This window comes from Pinus tabuliformis, chromosome 8 (assembly GCF_031772625.1).
Source record: "Pinus tabuliformis cultivar Carrire ecotype Pingquan chromosome 8, CPIR1, whole genome shotgun sequence".
NCBI classification, from domain to species: Eukaryota; Viridiplantae; Streptophyta; class Pinopsida; order Pinales; family Pinaceae; genus Pinus; species Pinus tabuliformis.
In genome coordinates, this window is record NC_142294.1 from 1,431,915,717 (window position 1) to 1,431,930,916 (window position 15,200).

Below are 15,200 nucleotides of genomic sequence, written 5' to 3' on the forward strand. Positions count from 1 at the left end.
AAAAAGCCATTGTTACCATGATATTTTCCCAAAAAAAATTACCGTCTTGCAGACGATCATGGGAATTTTATCTTTCATATCTTGTGCAGTCGTCGGCGCTTTCCTGAATATCTCGGAAAATCCAGAAATTTACGATAGTCCGAAGGTGATTGCAATGTGAACTTGGCTCACAAAATGCAGTGATTCATTTTATCTTACAATCACAACATAATGACTCTAAATCGGTCAAGCCGAGTCGTAATCAGTACCCAGAAATTAGCACGGTAAATGCCCTCTGAAACTTATTCCCTGCATCTTCCAGGTCCCAACATATTGTAGACATTGCAAGAAGAAAGCAGCCCTTGTTCTTCTATAAATATGAATGATAATTCACATTTCTTTCACAGAATGAATTGAATAGGCAGAGAGTCATCTTCTTTCCCTTCTCTTCTGTAACGAGCGTTAGGGTTAGGGTTAAGGTTGTCACTATGAAGTTATTATTGAAGTAAGTTTTCTGCCTGCAATTGGCAATGTGTTGCATAGTCGGGCAAGGGCAAGATATGCAGCAACAATTCTTATCTCCTCACAATGAGGCGAGAGCCCAAGTGAGCGTCGACACTCTTGTGTGGGGCGACAGCGTTGCGGCTTACGAACAGAATTATGCAAATCAACGAGTGGGAGACTACACAATGCAGCACTCTGGTGAACAATATGGAGTGTAAGATTTTTGAGATACACAGATCTAGATCTGCAAAACAATAAACAAGCTTGCAAGAGAAGGAAGGAAGCGAGCAAGAAGTGAGAAAAGAATAAAAAAAATGATTCTACAATATTAGTTTTAGAATAAATACATAAAAGCAACTAAGTTAAGCTTAGTTGTACATGCAATAACTAAAGCTAAGTGTGCTTTATCTTATGTTAATGTGTACATGTGCCACATGCAAGCAATAAGTTAACTCGAGCTAATCTAGGTGCATGTACACCAACACAGCTAGTCTAAGTGCATGTACACCAACACCCCCCCTTAAGCATAACTTAGGTGAGTGTGATGCAAAATGAATGAGTCCCGGCAACACGGCCATTTTAGGTACCCATATACAATGCATAAAAAGGAGGAAAGAGGGAAAACCCAGTGGGAAGAAAACCCCCCCTCAAAATATAATGCAAAAGTAGAGAAAAGACAACTGCTAGGCAGTCGTGTCCTTCACCCCGAGACGATCTCACAGGAGTCGAAACTTCTGCGCAGTGAAAGTCTTGGTGAAGATGTTAGCAATATGCTCGGAACTAGGACAGTACTGAAGATCGATGATCCCATCATGAATGAGTTCTCTAATGAAGTGCATGTGGATCTCGATGTGTTTGGTATGCTGCCGCTGCACTGGATCTCTACAAAACTTTAGCGTACTTTGATTATCGCACCAGATGACAGTTGGATGATGGACACTAATCCCAAGCTCAGATAGGAAATGTTGTAGCCAAATTGCCTAAATAGTGGCATTGACTGCTCCTTTATACTCAGCCTCTGCTGATGATAAAGCAATGGCAACCTGCTTCTTACTTGACCAACAAATTGGGCCGGATCCCAAACTAAGTACATAACCGGAAGTAGACTTGCGATCAATGGTGTTGCCAGCCCAGTCTGAATCTGTGAACCCGATGAGATTCAAAGAACAATTGGCTGCATAATGAATCCCATAGGTGATTGTCCCCTGGACATATCGAAGGATGCGCTTTACAGCATTCCAGTGTAACTCATGTGGCTCCTACATGTATCTGGAAACTGCTCTGATAGCATAGGAGAGATCAAGACGGGAGTGAGTGAGATAAAGAAGACTTCCCATAAGCTGGCGATACAATGTGCAATCAACCAATGGTGTGTCTTTGCCATTCTCAAGCTTTATCCCTGATAAGAAAGGTGTGGTTGCTGGCTTGCAGTCACTCATGTGAAATCGTGCCAAAATATCTCTGGCATATTTTGGTTGAGAAATGGTAATGCCAGAATCATGCTGATGGATCTCTAGTCCAAGGAAGAAATTTAGCAAGCCCATGTCTGTCATAGAAAACCGCTTATGCAATGTAGTTTTGATGTTAGTAATGACAGAAGCTGAACTACCCGTTATCAAAAGATCATCTACGTAGAGTACTATGATCAACAAGGAGTCAATTTTCTTCAGAAAATAAACATTGGAATCAGATTTGCAGCGTACAAAATTTTGAGATAACAAATAAGAATCCATCTTTGCATACCATGCTCTAGGTGTCTGCTTGAGGCCATAGAGAGACTTCTTTAGTTTGCATACCAGAGATGAATTCTGCATGTATCCCGGTGGCTGCTCCATGTAGATTTCCTCCTCGAGATCACCATGAAGAAAGGCATTCTTCACATCCATATGATGAACCTCCCATCCTCTTGCTGCTGCAATGGAGAGAGCTAGCCGAATGGAATCCATTTTTTCCACTAGAGCAAAAGTCTCATCATAGTCAACACCATGTACTTGCTGAAAACCTTTTTCTACCAATCGTGCCTTATATCGACTAACTTGGCCATTTGATGCTTTCTTGGTCTGGTAAACCCACTTGCATCTCACAAGTTTGCGATTTGAAGGTAGCGGAACCAAATCCCAAGTCTGGTTCTCAATGAGAGATTTATATTCCTCATCCATGGCGGCTTCCCATTCAGGATGCCCATTTTCTTCTGCATAAGTTTGTGGATCAGATCCATGCATCATATAAGCATGCATGGGCATGGATGGCTCCATAGCTAAGAGTGCTTGCAGATCTTCCTCAAACAGAGGGATAGAGGCAGGATCATCAAGGATATCACTCATGCTGTGCCATTTTTGTGTTGAAGGTGGTCGAGAATCTTCCGAACTACATGCAGAAGTATGATCTCGATGTTCAACAACTGGTGGTCTAACAGGGGTCATAGGAAAAGACTCGTCTTCATCAGAATGCTGGTCTGAAGTTTCATCTGCATACTCATCAATGAGTGGTGATGAAAATTTGGTAACAAGTTCATCTACTGGTGCATGCGGAATATCTTCGTCAAACTTTACACTCCTTTCAATAAAGAGCACTTCAGTGTGGATATCAAGCAATCTGTACCCTTTGACTTCATCAGAATATCCAACAAACATGCATGCTTTGCTTTGAGGCTCCAAAGCCTTTCTCTTCTCTGGAGGAATGCGGGCCCATCCTCGAGATCCAAAAATGCGGAAATGACTAACTTCAGGTTGCATGCCAGTCCAAGCCTCAAAAGGTGTTTTTCAGTAACAAATTTATGAGGAGATCTGTTCTGGATGTATGAGGCACAATTAATAGCTTCGGCCCACAATATCGACGGAAGAGATCTTGCATGCAACATGCAATTAGCCATCTCTTTCAAAGATCGATTTTTCCTTTCAGCGACGCCATTTTGTTGTGGAGTGTAAGGAAATGTATGCTGCAACTGTATGCCTGCTTCATCACAAAGATTCTTGATATCTTTGTTGACATATTTCGTCCCATTATCTGTGTGGAGTATTTTGATGCATTTTCCAGACTGATTTTTTGCATGCGCTTTGAAAATCTTTAGATGTTGAAAAACTTCAAACTTGAGTTTCAAGACGTAAACCCAAGTGAATCTAGTGTAATCATCTATAAATGACAACACATATCTTGCTTTGCTCATTGAAAACACCGGGAATGGACCCATGAGATCACTGTGTACAAGTTCCAAAGGTGAAGAGGCTCTCCATGCATGCCCCTTCTCGAATTTTTCTTGTGGATTCTTTCCAAGAGCACATCCATTACAAACACCATCTGAAAATTCAATGGTTGGAAATCCTTGACCATCCCTTGCTTACTAAGCTGTTGCATATATCTGAAATTCAAGTGCCCAAATCTCTCATGCCAAATCCTACTTTCTTCATTTGCATGCGTAAGTAGCAAAATAGAATCTAATTGAGGAACAAAATCAGAAAATGTATACAGACGAGATTGATCATTTACCTTGCCAGATGCAATCTTCAAATTGGTTTGCATGTCATAAATGCTCACGGAATCTGGGGTAAATTCCACTTTCCTTCTGCTGCCTGTGTGTGTCATCTGATACACTGAGAGAAGATTCACAGAAAGCCTTGGAATATGCAAGACATTTTCAAAACTTCCATCTTCGAATTACACTCTTCTGTGTCCAGTTGCTGCAACTGTAGAATTATCCCCCATGAGAATGGGAGGACCTGAGTATGCATGTAGAGAAGAAAAGGATTCCTTTGAAGAAGCCATATGATGTGAAGCTCCTGAATCGATGATCCATTCTTGTGGTGCAGAATGAAGAGCAACCAAAGCATGCCCGTTACCTCTTGGATCTGGTGCTTTTTCTCCAGACTTCTTCTTAGCATTCTCGGGAATGTGGTCTCCAAGATTGTGTTGCTGGAGTGTCTGCGCCATAAGATCTATAGTCTTCTTCATGCATGCAGATTCAGGATGAAAACAACGGTGGAAATAATTGCACATTGATTTCCCTTTCATTCCTTTCCTTTCCTTTGAGCCAGATGATCCATCAGGGGGTTTGGGATGTCCTCCCTTTCTTGGATCAGGATCCTTCTTCCCTTTTCCTTTCTGATGGTCTTTGGAATTTGCCTTTCCTTTTGCATGCACAGTAAGTGCATGCGCTTTGGAATTTTTAAGTGTGCCCATTTTGATGAGATTATCTTGCTCATGCATCAAAGACTGAATAAAAGAATCCAGTGAGGGCATCTTCCAAGCTGCACCAGTTGCAGATCTGACTGTGTGGAATGTAGAGACGAATACTGCATACTCTCGACCAAGTTTTGATAAAATGGAAAAAATCAACTGATTTTCTTGCTTTGATTTGTCGATCCCGCATCCTTTCAGCTGAACCAACAAGGCTATATACCTTGTGAAAAAATCTTGAATGTTCTCAAGTTTCTCGGATCTAATGAGTTTAACTCATTTTCGAGAATGTGACCTTGCATTTCATCCTGTTTTCCAAACAATCGTTCCAAAATTTTCCATACTTCATTTGGAGTTGAACATGATTCAACATGAAATAGCAGTTCCGGAGAAATAGATAAACATAGGATGCCGAAGGCCTCGTCCATGTGATTGAAATATCTTGTTTTCTCCATTGCCGATGTTGGTTCAACTTCTGTTTCCATGGTTATTCGAAATAAGCCTCTACTTCTGAGATGAAGTTGAATATTTGGCTTCCATTCGAAATAATTATATGGAGTGAGAATTGCCGATTGTGGAAACCCCAATTTAGACTCCATTCTTTGTTGTTGCTTCAATCTTCTGAACCTGCAAATAAAATTGCTTGTTCACTGATTACAAATCCCTGTGCTCTGATACCATGTAAGATTTTTGAGATACACAGATCTAGATCTGCAAAACAATAAACAAGCTTGGATGAGAAGGAAGGAAGCGAGCAAGAATTGAGAAAGGAATAAAAAAATTGATTCTACAATATTAGTTTTAGAATAAATACATAAAAGCAACTAAGTTAAGCTTAGTTGTACATGCAATAACTAAAGCTAACTAAAGCTAAGTGTGCTTTATCTTATGTTAATGTATACATGTGCCACATGCAAGCAATAAGTTAACTGGAGCTAATCTAGGTGCATGTACACCAACACAGCTAGTCTAAGTGCATGTACACCAACATGGAGAAAATCTTTTCGAGGAGATGGCAGAAGCAGATCCCGTGAGAAATGCAGTGACGTCTTGGGCTAATGAGGAGCAATATTATGATTACTCTTCTAATTCCTACGCTGAAGGTAAGTGTGTGGCCACTATACTCAGGTGTTGTGGCGAGATTCCAAGAGGTTCGGCTGTGCTCAAGCTCAATGTAATAATGGCGGGACATTCGTTTTTTGCAACTATGACCCGCCTGAAAATGTGGTCAGGCAGACACCGTACTGAATCATTATATCTAACTTATCTCCCGTACTATAGTATCCTATTAGCTCTCTTTCCTCTCATTTATGGCAACTAATAAATCCCATGCTATAGGGCCTTTATTAGACTTTAAGAGTACTTTTTTCTTTGCATGGTAAGTGTGAAGTACACCTCTGCATCTGCGGATCATTATGCATGGGGACTCCCGTTTTTTCTATTTGTCGGCAAAAAAATAACGTGACCAAATTATTTCCGGTGACGGCTCCATGACCATACAATACCCACGAGAACGCAGCTCATGGCCATAGCATACATGATACTGCCCATAAATACCAGGGTATACAATACAATATACGCATTAATGACAAGCTAATTTGAAATTTGATTTTGAATTTATTTACCCGCTCATTCGATGTTCGAATTTGAATTTATCTACCCGCTCAACCGATGTTCTTAGCAGCTACTGCAAGGAGAACATGTTGTTTATAATCTACACAGAAAGTTTCTTCGGCATCTGCGTGTCTTTTTAAAGCACTCGGCACTCTGGTTTCCCATTTTTATGATAATAGCGGTTATGAATTCTAACGCTGTTCATGAGAAGGTGTTGAAGCTTCTGTGTGGACTCCAACGAATTCTAAGGCGGATAGCCAGACCGTCTATTGGTTGCCCAGGCGGATAGCCAGACCGTCTCGCCAGTGGAATCGATCTCGGGTCTGAGTCTTTTGATGTTGAAAGGCGTGTTGACTATCGTGATGGCGAATCCGGTTCGTTTGGCAAGCAGCGTTGCGAGCTCCAGGAAGGGGATTATGTGGCCTTGAGCCATGAACGGGAACATCACCAAATGGTGCTTCAACTCTCTGTTCGTGCTTCTGGTCAAATTCTCAGCAGGGGAAGGCGTGGCAAAGTCCATTGCAGGTAGGAGATAGAGGAAGGAAAATAGAATCCGTCGGCTGTGCAGGCAGGTGGGAGAGCTTGCAGCTCCTGCTCAATTATTAAAATCCACAAACGCGACGGAGTGCCAGGAAAGAAATCATAGTTGAGCGAAACGGTAAGGTCGTCACCAGAGTTTGTGGTTGGGCAAATAACAGGTACCACACAGAGAGTAACAGCTCTTTCATCAACGCGGGCGGCAGAAGTCGTTTATTTAGTCGGTGGCCCCTCAGAGTTTCGTCGTCTCCTAGTATTGGATCTTGAGCCTGTAATCTGACGTTACACATTATTTTCTTTCTATTACACTTCAAACTTCTGGCTCTCACTTGAACTTATCCAGTAATAACCGGCATTTCAAGTTTGGTAAATTTTTAAGTCTTTTGGTGGACTAAAGCTTTTCTTCTCCGCTAATTTATGGGGATTATCATAATAATGCATTCATGGTCCAGATTAACTTTCTTTATTATTCTTAACACTTATTTTATTTAATATAAAATAATAAATATGGAAGGTCATTTCTAGTAGAAAACTCTAACTTTCTTTATCATTCTTAACCATTTTTAATTATATAAAATATAAAAGTGTGGAAGCTCAATTGTAATAGAAGACGTTCTCTATGTTTATTGTTCCGAAGTCTTTTTAATATATATATATATATATATATTATATATATATATATATATATATATATATATATATATATATATATATATATATATATATATATATTATTGTTATTTGTATTTTTAAGTTATTATTTTAATTTATAATAAAAAATTGCAATAACCTTAGGTGTCTTCTAATTGTTTTAATTCACATCACTAACTTTTTTTATATCTAAATTATATGATTAAACTTTGTTTAAATTAATTTTTTATAAAGTTTGATTAAAAATTTACCATGTCATTTGTTAATTGACACTTATGAGGATTAACGAGAATGAGAAGACTACAAAACGTTACACATACACTTGTCATGGTAGTGGAAATGTGTATTTTGGAATAAGTTGTGGTGGTAGTGAAAATGTGTATTTTGGAATAAGATGATTATCAGTTTCAAAACATTGATAACCCGTGTCCAATTCCAAATAACAGAGGTCAGTTTCATTAGCGTGTCCATCAATTTCACCCCTTCATTATGTTTTATCTACTAGAGCTTAGCTCAAACCCCAATCAATCAAAATCCAAATTCTCTTTGCTATTAAACAGCAAGGTATTTTTTCCATGTGAGAAATTTGAAAATATGAACACTCACTTTTGTAGAGTAAAAAAGATTATATGAAACCCTGAATTAAAATATCATCAACCTATGATGATGAAAACCTTTAATTTTTTCCCTAGATATTGCAAATGTCAATTTGCATAAAGTAAAGATACATATACAATGCGATGTAAAATGTTCTAATAAAAGTAAAATAACTTTAGAATTTTTCTGCAATAAAGATGTACATATTGTGAAAAGTAATTTGAATCAATGAAAAATATAAAAACATGAATATAATCAATGAATATGAATATAAACAACTAACATGAATATAATCAATAAATAGATATTGACGAATAAAAAAAAATATATCATTAGTAAAATTTATTTTATTCATGAGTAGTATGATACAAGTAGATTAATCCTTTTAATTTGTAAATTAAATACAAAATAGATATTTAAATATAAATTATAGCCCAAAACATAATATTAAAAAAACTGTAAAAAAAATCTAACACACTTTAAAAAAAAATAATATCTAAAATTAATATCTAATAATAAAAAAATTAGATTAGCTTTTACAATTCTATGTTTTATATATATATATATATATATATATATATATATATATAATAACAAGTTCATTATTTAAATAGTTTTGAGCTTTCTTAGTCATTTTAAGACTAATACTAAGATGTTTTTTTTTCACTATTGTTAGTTTTTAAAGCATCTAGAGCCCGTCTAAAAAAATTGTGCAGGTTATTAAGTAGAAATCAATTCCTCAATTTTCAATGATTTAGATGCTATATTATTTAGGTTTTTCCCTTATATGTTTTTTATAAATTTAAGTTTTTATATTTTTATAATATTAGTTTTTTATAATTTCATTTTATTTATGTTAATCTTAGGTTTTAACAAATATTAAAAAAAAAGGCTTTAGGTTTTAATACATATTATATAAAACAAAATATTATTAAAAATATGTTTATAATATAATTTATAAATAGTTTATTTTATATTTTTTATATTAATTTATAAATAATTTACAATTAGTATTTCATAATATTATAACATTCATTATCATAAATAATAATATTTAAAACATTATTAGTAATAATATTATGAATAAAAAATATTAATAATATCTTTAATACAATATTAATTATATTTAAAAATAATCATGTTTAAAATATTTTAATAGAATATTAATTTTAAACATGATCTAATCATGTTTAATATATGTTTTAATCATATTTAATACAATTTTAATTTATACTCATGTTTAATCGCTTTAATCATGTTTTAATTTTTGGTTAATACATGTTTTAAACATATTTAATACAATACTATTTTTTTTAAATTACTAATATTTAATGTTATTAACATAATAACATTAAAATCATTAATAATATTTAAATTGTAACACTAATATTAATTATATTAGTAGTTTTATATATATATATATATATATATATATATATATATATATATATATATAAATATTAAATATTAGAAAAATGCATTTTTTATTTGATTAATATTAGAAAACTAAGAGATTAATACTATAAATCTAAGCGATTAATATGAAAACCCAAAGATTTGATCCTTTATGTTTATAATGTTAATCCTTTAGACATATAATGTTAATCCCAAAAATTTATAATATTAATGCCTTAGATTTATAGTATTATTAATAAACTTTTAAAATAGTTTATAAATAATTTATATTTTTATAATAGTTATTATGATAAACAAATAATATCTTTTGAAAAAAACATAAATAAGGCCATCCTTCTGCAAATGCAACCAGACTTTGTCGCCCACCTGAAACTTGTATGGAACCCGATGTTGATCATGTCGCTGCTTGTACATGGTATTTGATTTCTCCAGAATGTCATGGACCTGCTAGCAGATATGTTGGATGTGCTCAATGAAGTTGTTTGCCTTATCGGCTTCCGACTGGACATGAGCCGAATCTACCTAAGTAGCTGCAAATGGTATGGCCGCATCAATGGGACATAGTGGCTGGAATTCGAAGCCCACCTAAAAAGGGTTGTGGCCAGTCGAACTATGGAGAGCCCGGTTATAGCTGTGCTGGACATAGGGGAGGCTCTCATCCCATGTGCGTGGATGCTTTGAGTTGTACATGCACATAATGTGTACGATCATCATGTTGAAGACCTTTGTCTGGTCACCAGTTTGGGGATGGAAAGTTGTGGACTTAGTGAGCTTGGTGTCCACCATCGACCAGGGACTGGACCAAAATGTACTAAGGAACCTATTGTCCCGATCTGAGATGATAGACTATGGGATCCAAAGTGTACCCATACTCGTTCAAAGAAGAGTTTAGTAGTGGCTTCTGCTGTGATATTCTTCTTACAGGTCGCCATAGTGGTCATCTTCGAGAATCTGTCGACGACCACAAAAACACAGTCATTGCCATGCTTAGTAGAAGGAAGGACCAACATGTAATCCATGGAGATGGATTCCCAAGGTCGACTTGTAGTAGGCAGCAAAGTATAGAGGCCTTGCTTCTTGATGGTCGGTTTGGAAATGGAGGAGGCAGTGCAAGATCTGATGTACTTCCTGACATCCTATCGAAGATTCGGCCAATAGAAATACTTTTGGAATACTGCTACCGTTTTCTCAACCCCGAAATGCCCAACGGCCTGACTATAGTGCGCTTCCCAAATCATCTTGGCTCGCTCGCTTGAAGGAACATAAAGGTGTCCCAGGTGGCATAACAGGGCATCTTGGAGGTGAAAATATGGAACTTGTTGACCCTTCAAGAGCATCTGGTATGTGTGGCCGAATTTTGTGTCGCTTTTGTAGAGAAGTGGCCAATCAGAAGTCTCGTGCCCACAAGAGTCGAGCACGTTGGTTAATGCCATGATCGGTGGTCGATTGAGCCAGTCTGCAATATTATTGGTGTTGCCCTTCTTATAATTGATATTCAAATGGAACTGTTGCAGGTATGGGGACCACTTCAAATGACGATCATTCTGCAACTTCCCTTGCGTCTGTATGAACTGCAGGGGTCGCTGGTCTGTGTGGATGATCTTTTCCTTCCCCAAAATGTAATGCTTCCATTGTCGGCAGGCTTGCACAATGGAATACACCTCTTTCTCATAAGTGGGATACTTCTGGACTATGTCTAAAAGTGTCTCACTGTGATATGCCACTGGATGCCCTCGTTGAGTAACGACTACCCCAATAGCATAGTCAAAGGCATCTGTCGTGATCTAAAATGGTTGTTGCAAGTCTAGTAAAGTGAGCACTGGTGCAGAGAAGAGGCGATGTTTCAAGTCTGTGAATGCCTTCTATTGAGATTCAGACCAAAAGAATTTTGCTTTTTCTCCTCCCTTGGTGACTTGACTCAAGGGCCAAGTGATATGAGAGAATCCCAACATGAACCTGCAGTAGAAATTGGCAAGACACAGAAAGTTGTGGAGCTATGTCAGAGTGGTTGGGGCTGGCCAATCACGAATGACTTGGATCTTTGCTAGATCCACATGCACCCCTCGTTCATAAATAATGTATCCCAGATACTGAACCTGGGTCATGCCAAAAGTACATTTCTCCAAATTGGCACACAACTTGTGTTGCCGCAGTGTTTGGAGAACCTGTCGAATGTGGTGTAAGTGCTCTTCCCAACTCCGGCTGAAGATCAGGATGTCATCCAAGTATACCACTATAAATGAGTTGGTGAATGACCGCAAGATGTCATCCATCAGCCTCATGAAGGTTGCAGGAGCATTCGTCAACCTAAAAGGCATAACCAACCATTCGAAAAGGCCCTCGTTGGCTTTGAAGGCATTCTTCCACACATCGGAGGGTTTGATTAGTACCTAGTGATATCCAGACTTCAAGTCAATCTTGTTGAAATATTTTTCCCCCTTGAGTTGGTCCAGAAGGTCATCAATCCATGGGATCGGGTACCTATTTCGTACAAATATCTTGTTCAGCGCTCGATAGCCAATACATAGTCTCCAAGTCCCATCCTTCTTCTGTACCAAAACGATCGGGCTCCCACAGGGTGATGAACTCGGTCGGATGTGACCCTTTTGCAGTAGCTCCTGAATCTGCCTCGTGATTTCATCATTCTCCATAACGGATCATCGATAGATTGGTCCATTGGGCAACGACGCACCTAGGGTCAGATCGATGGAGTGCTTGACGTGACAGTGCAGAGGCATCCTTATAGGGGAGGTGAAGATGTCCTCGTACTCTTCCATGACCTTGTCCATCTGTTGTTGTCGTGCGGAGGGGCATTTTCTGGAGGTCGTGGCCATTGTCTTCTTCTTTCCCTAAGGACGTATCATTAGGAAAACAAATTTCTTGGTTTTGGAAATGAGCTTACTGCATTGTTTTACAGTAACCAAAGAGATGGTGGTAGGTGGTGCTACCTCCGGTATCCTATACAACTTATTTCCCAAAGTAACAATAACAGTGCAAGGCCTTGACTCATACATAGCATGTCACTTCCACAAGTATGGTTGGTCTAATAATACATCACAAACATCAAGGGGAGCAATGTCACATAATACCTCATCCGTGAAGGGTTTGATGTTGTATGGAAGGCGACACTGCTAGATCACGCGAAGATCCCGTCCTTAGTGAAGCCACCCGATGGTGTATGGTTGTGGGAGTACTATGGTCTGTAAGCCCAGCTGCCTCACGACCTCTACCGAAATGAGGTTCTTTTGGCTCCCGTTGTCGACAATGAACTATAACGAGGAAACCTTTACCCACATCTGGGAGTGGAAGAGGCGTTCCTCCTCCTCTGGATCTTCGGGTTCCTCCTTTTGGATCTTCATGGTGGCAACGACGGTGTTGGGCTCTACATCGATAATCTGCTTCCCTTTCTCATTCCCCTTGTCACGTTCTAACTCAGAGTCGGAACATGCAACCGATTCTGAAGCCTTCAGCTCGGCCACCAGTGACTGCTTGGCCCGACACTCGCTTGTGTTGTGATTGGAGCTCTTATGGAACTTGCACAATTTTCCTGTGTCCTTCTTCAGCTTCATAGTGTTGTTCTTTGCTTGTGGCTTTGGAGGGTTGTCCTAGGCCACCCCACCTTGGCTTTGTCCTTTGTTCTGCGGTTTGGGGGCACCTTTCTCTTGCTTCGGATTCGCAGATCCAAAGTCTCGCTTCTTCTATTTAAACTTCTGCTCGATATTGACGGCATATCGGTACGTTGTGCCGAGCGAGGAGATGTCTAGGAACTCCATATCATTCTGGATGTACCTATGTAGGAAGTCGTGGTACTTGAGTACCAAATGTTTCTCAGAATCCTTGATACCAAACTTCGTGCGAAGGGTATGAAAAACATTGGTAAAATCTGGCACATCTTGGTCCCTTCCCTGCCGCAGCGTTATCCACTTTTTGTATATATCCTCATAGCTCCCGACAGAGTAGTACTCCTCCTTGATGGCATCCCAAAATGAATTCCAAGTGGGTGCGGCTGAAAAAAGTGAGGTCTTACTTTCATCCACTTCTCACTGTAGGTTTCCCACCAGTCCTTGACGTGGGGGGCGACTTTGAGAAGAAAAAAAGTAATCTTTTTTCGGCTGGAAAAATCATGAACAGAAAAATATCCTTCTAGTAGATTTAACCATTTATCTATGATGTCTGCATCTATTTGACCCTCAAATATGGGAATTCCAAAGTTTACTTGTACCTTAAAAGGAGTGGAGCCTCCAGAGTGGCTGCTGGATGTGGATACGCCATCGGTGGGCAACCGTTGAAGGATCTGGGCAAAGTTATCCATCATCACGTTCCTTTATTTCTCGAGGGCCTCCTCAAGCAATATTTTGATAGGATCTTCTGCCCCCTCGTCTTTCTTTTATTCCCCCATGGGCGGCCATTGGGGTTTGCGAGGTTGATCTTGCAAAGGTTCAACCAGATCGAGCCCTAACTCCTTATATCTCGACCTCGTTGGGGACATGGAAAGAAAAAAACAGAGAAAGTGTAGACCGTTATGATACCATTGATCCAAATTTAAACAGGAATGCAAAAATTACAAATATAACCATAAATACAAATATGCAGTAGAAATAACACTTCATTTCATTAATATCAAATACTGAAATATGCTTACAAACCAAATGGAAATAAGACAAGCTCGAGTGATGGTAGCTTATCTTTGAGAAGAGATGTGGCGACTACATGCCTCTGAACTGTGTTAAAATGAGGCTCAAAGGCCTATTTATTATTGAGAAACAATGGAAAACCTTAAACAACCAAAAACCTAACCATAGCAAATGAAGCACCAAACTATGGGCCCCGACTGGGTAAATTGGTACATCAACTTCCCGGGGTCATACCTTTGGCATACGATCTCCGTTTGACGCACATAATACCTCGTTAGAAAGATCTATCCTAGGAATACAACTTTTGAATGACCAACAACAACCTATGACCGATGTTGGTCCCAGTTTTCCAAAAAAACATCGTTTAGGGCCTCAAAGCGGCTCTGGAAGTTCAGGACCCGAAAAACTGCCAAAAATAGTAAATTGTGCTACAAATAAGGACACTGAAAAACTGAAAGAAATAATGGTGGGGGTCCAAGTGGAATAGGTGGGTGGCCACCAATATTGATCCAAAATGGATCTAGTTTTTCCTCCATATCAAAGTCTTTAAATGCAGATGAAAGTGGGATCAAGTGGAAGTTCTCATCAATACGATTCCAACGGTGCGTAAATCCGAGTCCAAATGGAGAAGTTAGAGCCAGTCAAAGTTTATGGAGAATTAGGGCAAAAAAGTCAAAAGTCAAAGGTCAACCAGGTCAACGGTCAACCAAGTCAATGCCTACGTCAGTAGGGACACGTGTCAACGTGGGAATGAGCCAACAGGGACACGTGTCAACCCGGGAATGAGCCATGGGTCCTGGATGATGTCAGCAGAGGAGGTGACGTGGCAAATTGTGATTGGTTCATATGGGCCAATCCAGTGCTGATGCGTGGCAGCCCAGATTTTGCCCAATTTGGCCTCATTTCCAAAATTTTGGGGATCAGGGAGGATCGAACCCCTGACCTCCTAGAGTGGCAACGACTTCACCGGAATTAGCTCACCGGTTGGGCTATCACAGGCCTTGGTAACGGAAGCGATGAGTTTACATTTATTGTGTATCGGATAAGGGTGTTGGAAAAAGGTCGGACAGTCGGGGTCAACCCCACGACCATCGG

General features: G+C 39.0%; 1 pseudogene; it reads left to right on the top strand.

Moving 5' to 3' along the window:
- The first annotated feature begins 464 nt into the window (after positions 1 to 464).
- Positions 465 to 5,904, top strand: LOC149241044 (pathogenesis-related protein 1A-like; annotated as a pseudogene).
- The last annotated feature ends 9,296 nt before the right edge of the window (positions 5,905 to 15,200 follow it).